This window comes from Triticum dicoccoides, chromosome 5A (genome assembly GCF_002162155.2).
Source record: "Triticum dicoccoides isolate Atlit2015 ecotype Zavitan chromosome 5A, WEW_v2.0, whole genome shotgun sequence".
Taxonomy (NCBI): Eukaryota; Viridiplantae; Streptophyta; class Magnoliopsida; order Poales; family Poaceae; genus Triticum; species Triticum dicoccoides.
The window spans coordinates 678,035,239-678,045,379 of record NC_041388.1 but is presented as its reverse complement, the minus strand read 5'-3'; positions in this window follow the sequence as shown (position 1 = coordinate 678,045,379).

Here is a 10,141-nt window from a genome sequence, read left to right as displayed (position 1 = left end):
GCACCCCTCCGGGTGACGCAGGAGAAGGAGGACATGCGGAGGAGGGGCAAGAAGGAGCCAACAGGGAGGAGGTGCCGGAGGAGAAGGAAGGAAGAGGCGAGGCCGGGAGGAGGTTTGGAAGGAGAGAGAGGTGAGGCGAGAGGAAGAGGAAGGGAGCGGTGCGAGTGCGGCTGTGCGGGAGGATCGACGGCTAGGTGCAGCTGGGGGCAGAGGACGGGGCGGCGGCGGCGGATGGGGAAGAACGCAGGCGGCGGTGGCTCGCGCGCGCGAGAGAGATGTGCAGGAGAGAGGGAGAGAGAGAGATCGATTGGGGAGGAGGCAGCGAATCTGAGATGAGCACGTGTTGACCTAAGAATTGAAATGATGAAAATACCCTCATGGGAACACTTTAATATCGGCGGTGGCATGAGATCTTTACAGTGGGGTGAAACTGTTCATTCTTACAGTGTCAACTCTTCGATCCGATGGGGCAGGTCATCTGGGAGCTCGATCCGACAGCCCACATCCGATCAAGCACGCAGATCCAACGGCCAGGGATCCAAACGGCTGAGGAGCCGGGAGGATCCCTATCAATCTTATTTCTCGATGCGCCAGGGTGGGAGCTCTCCTTCTGTCGGAGCCGGAGTAGCTGGGAAGGGCGAAGAGCACCGGCCCCAGCTATAGTTTGGCGGCGCTGATGGAGCCATGCCGATGTGGAGTATGAGCGATCTCAATCGAACGAGCGCCTCTGCTGGCAAGGTAGGAGCAGGAAGATTAGGTCCCTCCCGTCGTTTATGTCATTTATTTATCTGTTCAGATCTCCACGTCTGCAATTTTTCCCCACCTCTGTGTTGTTCCCCTGGAGATACATGCTCTCTTCTTCAGTTCAAGAGGTGCATCTGGGCTTTTATGTGTTACTATATGCACGTTCTTTTGTCTCCTTTTTGGCGATAGGTATGAGGCTCGTGGTCATGTAGAAATTCTAGGATGTATGGGTGCGTTGCTGAGATATTTGTATATGTTTTGTGCTTTCACTTTTGAAGGACGGATATATCAACAAGCATTCGCCTTTGTGGATTTACAGGCCTCGAGCTTGGATTCAGACTACCCGGCTTTTGTGTTGAGACTTGCTTGGGCTTTGATTTCAGTGAAATATAATATTAGGTTTGGACCGGGCTTGGGTAAGTTTTCTAAAAAAAAAATCAAAGTATATGTTCAATTTTTAATGATACTAATGTATAAAATTTCTCCTCATAAAAACTGAGACATTACTTTTTAGATGAAAAAAGGAACGCATACTAATTATGCAAATCTGGAAATAGTCTAAAATATACTACTTTTCATCTTCTGTTTAAATAAACAATATACTAATTTTCATCTTTTGTGACCAAACCTTTATATTTATTTCCACGGTTTACTACTTTTACTCCACAATCCTCCTCCTATATGGTGCTACAAATTCCCGCAGCAACGCGCGGGGTATTGTCTAGTTATCACAGTGACCATCTCCATCAACTTGAAGGCCATCATGATCGTCAGTGAATAGTTTCCTTTGAACTATGTGTTGGGAAATGTAGCATGCAATTTAAAAAAATTCCTACGCTCACGCAAGATCTATTTAGGAGATGCATAGCAACGAGAGAGGGAGAGTGTGTCCAATGTCCATGTACCCTCGTATACCGAAAGCGAAAGCATTTGACAACGCAGTTGATGTAGTCGAACTTCTTCTCGTTCCGACCGATCAAGCACCGAACGTACTACACCTCCGAGTTCTGCACACGTTCAGCTCGATGACGTCCCTTAAACTCTTGATCCAATAAAGTGTCGAGGGAGTAGATGAGTTCCGTCGGCACGACGGCGTGGTGACGGTGATGGTGAAGAGATCCACGCATGGCTTCGCCTAAGCACCACGAAGATATGACCAGAGGCGTAAACTATGGAGGGGGGCGCCGCACACGGCTAACAATTGTTGGTGTGTGTTCTAGGGGCACCCCCACCATATATATAGGTGGGGGGAGAGGGGAGGCAGCCAAGGGGTGCCCTAGGGTTGTCCACCGCCTCCTAGGGGCCCTGCCTTGCCCTGCGCCCCCCTTCCATGTATGCATGAAGGGGAAGGAAAGAGGGGGGTGAGGGAAGGAAGTGGAATCCTAATCCACACTTTCATTTCCCTTTCCCCCTTTCCTTCTCCTCCTCCTATAGCCTTATAGGGTGCACCAGCCCCTTGTGGGTTGGTGTGTTCCTTCACAAGGCCCATATGGCCCATAGGATTGCCGGGGGTACCCGAAACACCTTCTGGTGACCCGATAAGAACCCGATACCCGCCGGAACACTTCCGGTGTCCGAATACCATCTTCCTATATATCAATCTTTACCTGTCGACCATTTCGAGACTCCTCATCATGTCTGTGATCTCATCCGGGACTCCGAACAACATTCAGTCACCAAATCACATAACTCATATAATACAAAATCGTCATCGAACGTTAAGCGTGCGAACCCTACGGGTTCGAGAACTATGTAGACATGACCGAGACACCTCTCTGGTCAATAACCAATAGCGGAACCTGGATGCTCATATTGGCTCCTACATATTCTACGAAAATCTTTATCGGTCGAACCGTTATGACAACATACGTTATTCCCTTTGTCATCGGTATGTTACTTGCCCAAGATTCGATCATCGGTATCTTCATACCTAGTTCAATCTCATTATCGGCAAGTCTCTTTACTCATTCTGTACTACATCATCATGTAATTAACTCATTAGTCACTGCTACCTCTTGAGCATGCGTTGGTTTTCCCTTGAAGAGGAAAGGGTGATGCAGCAAACTAGCATAAGTATTTCCCTCAGTTTTTGAGAACCAAGGTATCAATCCAGTAGGAGACAACGCACAAGTCACCTAGTACCTGCAAAAACAATTAAGAACCTGGCAACCAATGTGGTAAAGGGGTTTTCAATACCTTCATGGTCACTCGCAAAAGTGAGATCTAATAAAGATAGTAAGATAAATATTTTTGGTATTTTTGTTGTATAGATTGGAAAGTAAAGATTGCAAAATAAAATAAATAGGAAACTAGAATTGTAGATCAGAAACTTATATGATGTAAAATAGACCCCGAGGCCATAGGTTTCACTAGTGGCTTCTCTCATGATAGCATGTATTACGGTGGGTGAACAAATTACTACCGAGCAATTGATAGAAAAGCGCATTGTTATGAGAACATCTAGGCAATGAGCATGAATATAGGCATCACGTCCGTGCCAAGTAGACCGAAACGATTCTGCATCTACTACTATTACTCCACACATCGACCGCTATCCAGCATGCATCTAGAGTATTAAGTTCATAAGAACAGAGTAACGCATTAGGCAAGATGACATGATGTAGAGGGATAAACTCAAGCAATATGATATAAACCCCATCTTTTTATCCTCGATGGCAACAATACAATACATGCCTTGTTACCCCTACTGTCACTAGGAAAGGACACCGCAAGATTGAACCCAAAGCTAAGCACTTCTCCCATTGCAAGAAATATCAATCTAGTAGGCCAAACTAAACCGATAATTCGAAGAGACTTGCGAAGATATCAAATTATGCATATAAGAATTCAGAGAAGAACCAAATAATATTCATAGATAAACTTGATCATAAATCCACAATTCATCGGATCTCGGCAAACACACCGTAAAAGAGTATTACATCGAATAGATCTCCAAGAACATCGAGGAGAACTTTGTATTGAGAATCAAAGAGAGAGAAGAAGACATCTAGATAATAACTACGGACCCGAAGGTCTGTGGTAAACCACTCACACATCATTGGAGAGGCTATGGTGTTGATGTAGAAGCCCTCCATGATCGATTCCCCCTCCGGCAGAGCGCCGGAAAAGGCCCCAAGATGGGATCTCACGGGTACAGAAGGTTGCGGCGGTGGAAAAGTGGTTTCGCGGCTTCCCCTGATGTTTTTAGGGTATAAGAGTATATATAGGCGAAAGAAGTACGTCGGCAGAGCTCCATGGGGCCCACGAGGGTGGGGGGTGCGCCTACCCCCTAGGCGCGACCTCCCGCCTCGTGGCCGCCTCGTGGAGTTCCAGACTTCAACTCCAAGTCTTCTAGACTGCTTTCGTTCCAAGAAAGACCATCGTGAAGGTTTCATTCCGTTTGGTATTCCTTTTCTGCAAAACACCGAAATAGGCAAAAAAACAGGAACTGGCACTGGGCCTTCGGTTAATAGGTAGTCCCAAAAATAATATAAAAGAGCATATTAAAGCCCATTAAACATCCAAAACAGATAATATAATAGCATGGTACAAAAAAAATTATAGATACGTTGGAGACGTATCAGTCAATTTGCTTGCAAGGCTTCTTATGATGTGCATTACCGAGAGGGCCCAGAGATACCTCTCTGATACTCGGAGTGACAAATCCTAATATCGATCTATGCCAACCCAACAAACACCTTCAGAGAGACCTGTAGAGCATCTTTATAATCACCTAGTTACGTTGTGATGTTTGATAGCACACAAGGTATTCCTCTGGTATCCGGGAGTTGCATAATCTCATAGTCGAAGGAATATGTATTTGACACGAAGAAAGCAATAGAAATAAAACTGAACGATCAATATGCTAAGCTAACGGATGGGTCTTGTCCATCACATCATTCTCCTAATGTTGTGATCTCGTTATCAAATGACAACTCATGTTCATGGTTAGGAAACCTTAACCATCTTTGATCAACGAGATAGTCAAGTAGAGGCTCACTAGGGACACTGTGTTTTGTCTATGTATCCACACATGTATCAAGTTTCCGGTTAATACAATTTTAGCATGAATAATAAACATTTATCATGATATAAGGAAATATAAAATAACAACTTTATTATTGCCGCTAGGGCATATTTCCTTCAGTCTCCCACTTGCACTAGAGTCAATAATCTAGTTCACATCGCCATGTGACCAACACCCAAAGGGTTTACTAGAGTCAATAATCTAGTTCACATCGCCATGTGATTAACACACAAAGAGTACTTAAGGTGTGATCATGTTTTGCTTGTGAGAGAATTTTAGTCAACGGGTCCGCCACATTCAGATCCGTATGTATTTCACAAATTTCTATGTATACAATGCTCTGCATGGAGCTACTCTAGCTAATTGATCGCACTTTCAATATGTATCCAGATTGAGACTCGGAGTCACCTGGATTAGTGTTAAAACTTGCATCGACGTAACCCTTTACTATGAACTCTTTATCACCTCCATAACCGAGAAACATTTCCTTAGTCCTCTTGAAGGAAATATGCCCTAAAGGCAATAATAAAGTTATTATTTATTTCCTTATATCATGATAGATGTTTATTATTCATGCTAGAATTGTATTAACCGGAAACATAATACATGTGTGAATACATAGACAAACAGAGTGTCACTAGTATGCCTCTACTTGACTAACTCATTGATCAAAGATGGTTAAGTTTCCTAACCATTGACTTGGGTTGTCATTTGATTAATGGGATACATCATTAGGAGAATGATGTGATTGACTTGACCCATTCCGTTAGCTTAGCACTCGATCATTTAGTGTGTTGCTATTGCTTTCTTCATGACTTATATATGTTCCTATGACTATGAGATTATGCAACTCCCGTTTACCGGAGGAACACTTTGTGTGCTACCAAACGTCACAACGTAACTGGGTGATTATAAAGGTGCTCTACAGGTGTCTCCGAAGGTACTTGTTGGGTTGGCGTATTTCGAGATTAGGATTGGTCACTCCTATTGTCGGAGAGGTATCTCTGGGCCCTCTCGGTAATGCACATCACTTAAGCCTTGCAAGAATTGCAACTAATGAGTTAGCTGAGGGATGATGTATTACGGAACGAGTAAAGAGACTTGCCGGTAACGAGATTGAACTAGGTATTGAGATACCGACGATCGAATCTCGGGCAAGTAACATACCGATGACAAAGGGAACAACGTATGTTGTTATGCGGTCTGACCGATAAAGATCTTCGTAGAATATGTGGGAGCCAATATGAGCATCCAGGTTCCGCTATTGGTTATTGACCGGACACATGTCTCGGTCATGTCTACATAGTTCTCGAACCCGTAGGGTCCGCACGCTTAACGTATCGATGACAGTTATATTATGAGTTTATATGTTTTGATGTACCGAAGGTTGTTCCACTAGTGCAGAACCGGGCAATAGCACCGGTTCGTAAGGCCCTTTAGTGCCGGTTCCATAACCGGCACTAAAGTGTGGTCACTAAAGGCCCCCCCTTTAGTACCGGTTCAGCACGAACCGGTGCTAAAGGGAAACCACGTGGCACGAGCCAGCTCCGGGGGTCGGGAGCCCTTTAGTACCGGTTGGTAACACCAACCGGTACTAAATGTTTGTGGGTTTTTGTTTTATTTTGTATTTTTTCAATTAAATTTGTGTTATCAATTTGATTTAGGATTGTTTTACGTTATAGTGAGTTGTAGTCGTCATCATCATCATCATCATCGCATATTAATAAATAAATAAACTCTAGCTAGCTAAAAATCATCGTACTCGTCTAATTACCACTATTTAATCACCATGGTCATTACCGCTAGCTATTTAATCATCACCAACACTGGCTAGCTTAAAGAGGAAACATTCACTTTCTAACAGAAGCAAAGATATCATCGAGTTCAACATAATCATCACCAACATCGAAGTTCAGGACACGGACATGAGACACTAATTAAGAGCATGAACTAGTGCTGCTCCCTCTCAGGTAGAATAGCATAGAACATGTATAGCTCTCCTGATTCATCATACTGGAGCATGCAGATGAATCTGTCTCCTAATCTTGGGTTGCGCTTCTCCTTGCTGCCCCCTAGTACTTCTCTGCGATCGTTAACAATTTTGCTCCAATCTTTCACTATTAAGCATTCTCCGCTTTCAGAAATCCTGAATGCACTCATGTGCAATGTAGGATATCTTGGTCGTAAGCTAACCATTGACATGTCACCTTTAGTCTCGATCCACTGAGGCACAACTATCATCGGAAGTCCCTGTTGAAGAACATCGTATAGTAATTAATATACTAAGCAATGAAAGTTTAGCTTCAAAAATAATGTATGCAAAAGATGCACTAATTAAGGACAAATAGTTAAAATCTTACCATCTTTCGATTATAGATGTGACCGTAGTTCAATACGATCACCATTGGTCGCACATTTTGAGTACTAACATTTCTAAGTTCAGGAAAAAAAATTGTCTTGACAGTATTAAGATCCTCAAGCCATGAAACATAATGACTTATCTCCTCGCAGTTTAATTGAGCCCCAGGGCAGTAGTAGGTCCTGTCTACCAAGCGCCGGACATGTTTGCTTGAACCAAAATAAGCTGACAATACAAATTAGTTGTCAACTATTTTTGAATAAACTGTATCAAAGACATAAACATATGCATGCATGGTTGAGAAAAACTCACATAATGGTAGAACTGGAGGTGTTTGCACATTGACCCAGATGTCTATATTACCTTTAATATCATCTTCCGGACGAATATCAAAGGTGACAACCATACCAGGCTCAAATGCATAAACCTTGCATAGTGCTTGCCAAGTTTTGCATTCAAAATGGGTGTATGTGTCTCCATTATATAATTTGACGTTGAAAGTATACCCATGCTCCGTCTTCAAGTAAACTCTCTTTACCTCCATATCATCTATAGCACTAAAACCTATCTTATCCAAGACAAAAATTCTTGCATGGCAGGGGATGCGCTAGTAGAATAGTAAAAATTTAAATTTATAAGTTGAAGCAAATGAAGCATAAGTTTTGCATTCAAATAATAATTGGCAAAGTGACTTACTGTATCAACTTCGAATGTCTCATCCAGCTTGATGCTGAAGCGCCTACCATCAACAAGGTAATTTCTGTCGCACAGGCCGCGCTGGTCTTCACAGTGTTCGCACATAATGAAATCTTTTTCGTCGTCAGATGACATTTCCTATGTTCATATAGGTGAAACATTAAACACCTATTACTATCTAACATTAATTAATATCTAGCCAAATATATATTCATCTAACATTTGACATTAATATATCTAACTATATTCATCTCTAACAATTGACATTATTATATATTTAACTTTTCTATCTAATTCATCTAACATTCGACATTAATCTAACATTTATATAAACTCAAAATATATAAAAAAATAAGTAAACAGAAAACTCATTAACAAATAATATTTTAATTAGATCATCAAATCTCAGATACCTAAATTTTCTTACTAAAAATAAACTAGTTATATTAATTATTGAACTAGTTCAAATCTCATATACCTAAATAAACTAGTTATATTAATTATTGAACTAGTTCAAATCTCATATACCTAAATAAACTAGTTCGATAATTTTCTTACTAAAAATAAACTAGTTATATTAATTATTGAACTAGTTCAAAACTCATATACCTAAATAAACTAGTTCGATAATTTTCTTACTAAAAATAAACTAGTTATATTAATTATTCAACTAGTTCAAATCTCTAGTTCGACAATTTTCTATCTAGCTAATTCATCTAACATTCGACATTAATGAAACATTCGATCATCTAATTAACTTTTCTAAAAAACAAAAAATAAGTAAAAAAAAGGTGTGTGTGTATGTGTGTGTGTGTGTATGTGTGTGTGTGTATGTGTGTGTGTATGTATATATGCATGTGTGTGTATGTGTGTGGCCCTGTACGCCGCCGCCCCGTACGTATGAGCGGGGGCGGCGGCGTACGGGGCGGGGGCGGCGGCGTCGCCATACGGGCCGGGTGCGACGACGACGGACGGCGGCGCGGCGGGTATACGCGAGAGCGAGAGACGTACGGGACCGCGGCGGGACGACGACGGACGGCGGCGCGCGGCGTTCGGGGCGGCGGCGCGAGACGGCGACGACGACGGGCGGCGGCGGGGACAGCGACGACGACGACGGACGACGGGCGACGGGCGGCGAGGACGGGTTCGAGCGGCGCGCGAGAGGTTGGAGACGAAAGAAGTGGGGAGATCTAACTGAATCTTCGTAAGTGTTGTATATATATAGGAGAGCCCTTTAGTACCGGTTGGAGCCACCAACCGGTACTAAAGGCCAACTTTGGCTAGGCCAAGAGGCGGGAAGAGCAGGCCTTTAGTACCGGTTGGTGGTTCCAACCGGTACTAAAGGGTGGTCTTTAGTACCGGTTGGTGCCTCCAACCGGTACTAAAGGCCTCGCGCTGCCACCCCAAAGTTTAGTCCCACCTCGCCGGGCGAAGGGCAGCCGCACTGGTTTATAAACCCAGCCGCGGCTACCTTTTCGAACTCCTCTATATAACAGGCTTCTGGACCTAATTAATTAGGGCGCGCTGCCCTGTGAGCCTGCTGGCCCTTCTGGGCCTGCATTTGCACACCCTAGGTCTGGCAGGCCTACTGGGCAGCGCGCCAACAAATTTTTTATATAGTTTTCTCTTTTCTGCATTATTTATTTTCTTCTATTTATTTTTGAGTAGTTTTTTATATAGTTTTTTCTTTTCTGCATTATTTATTTTCTTCTATTTTTTTGAGTAATTTTTTTGTATAGTTTTTTTATTTTCTGCATTATTTCTTTTCTTCTATTTATTTTCTTCTGGAAATTGAATGCTGCATACTGAACAATTAGGTAAATGACCGAAAAACAACAAATGATGTCAGAACATGTTGGAAATTGATGATGTCGCTTTGAATGCTGCATACTGAACACAAAAGAAGTCTGGAGTTCAAATAAGTTTAAAAAATATTAAAGTTGGCCGTGTAACAGACGAGTTCTCGTCCGAAACCCTGATACTCCGAAAGAGTTTGTCCAGTTTATACACGAAGTGCGTCCAGTTTTTGCCGTGACCCTCTCTACTCTTTCGCGCATGCTATGCGGGTGATATGATGATACCATGCCAAGTTTCAACATTTTCAGGATTCATTTTGTAGTGATTTTCAATTTCACGGTCATTTAGCTCTCTACAACAATTAGGTAAATGACCGAAAAACAACAAATGATGTCAGAACATGTTGGAAATTGATGACGTCACTTTGAATGCTACATACTGAACACAAAAGAAGTCCGGAGTTCAAATAAGTTTAAAAAACATTGAAGTTGGCCGTGTAACAGATGAGTTCTCGTCTG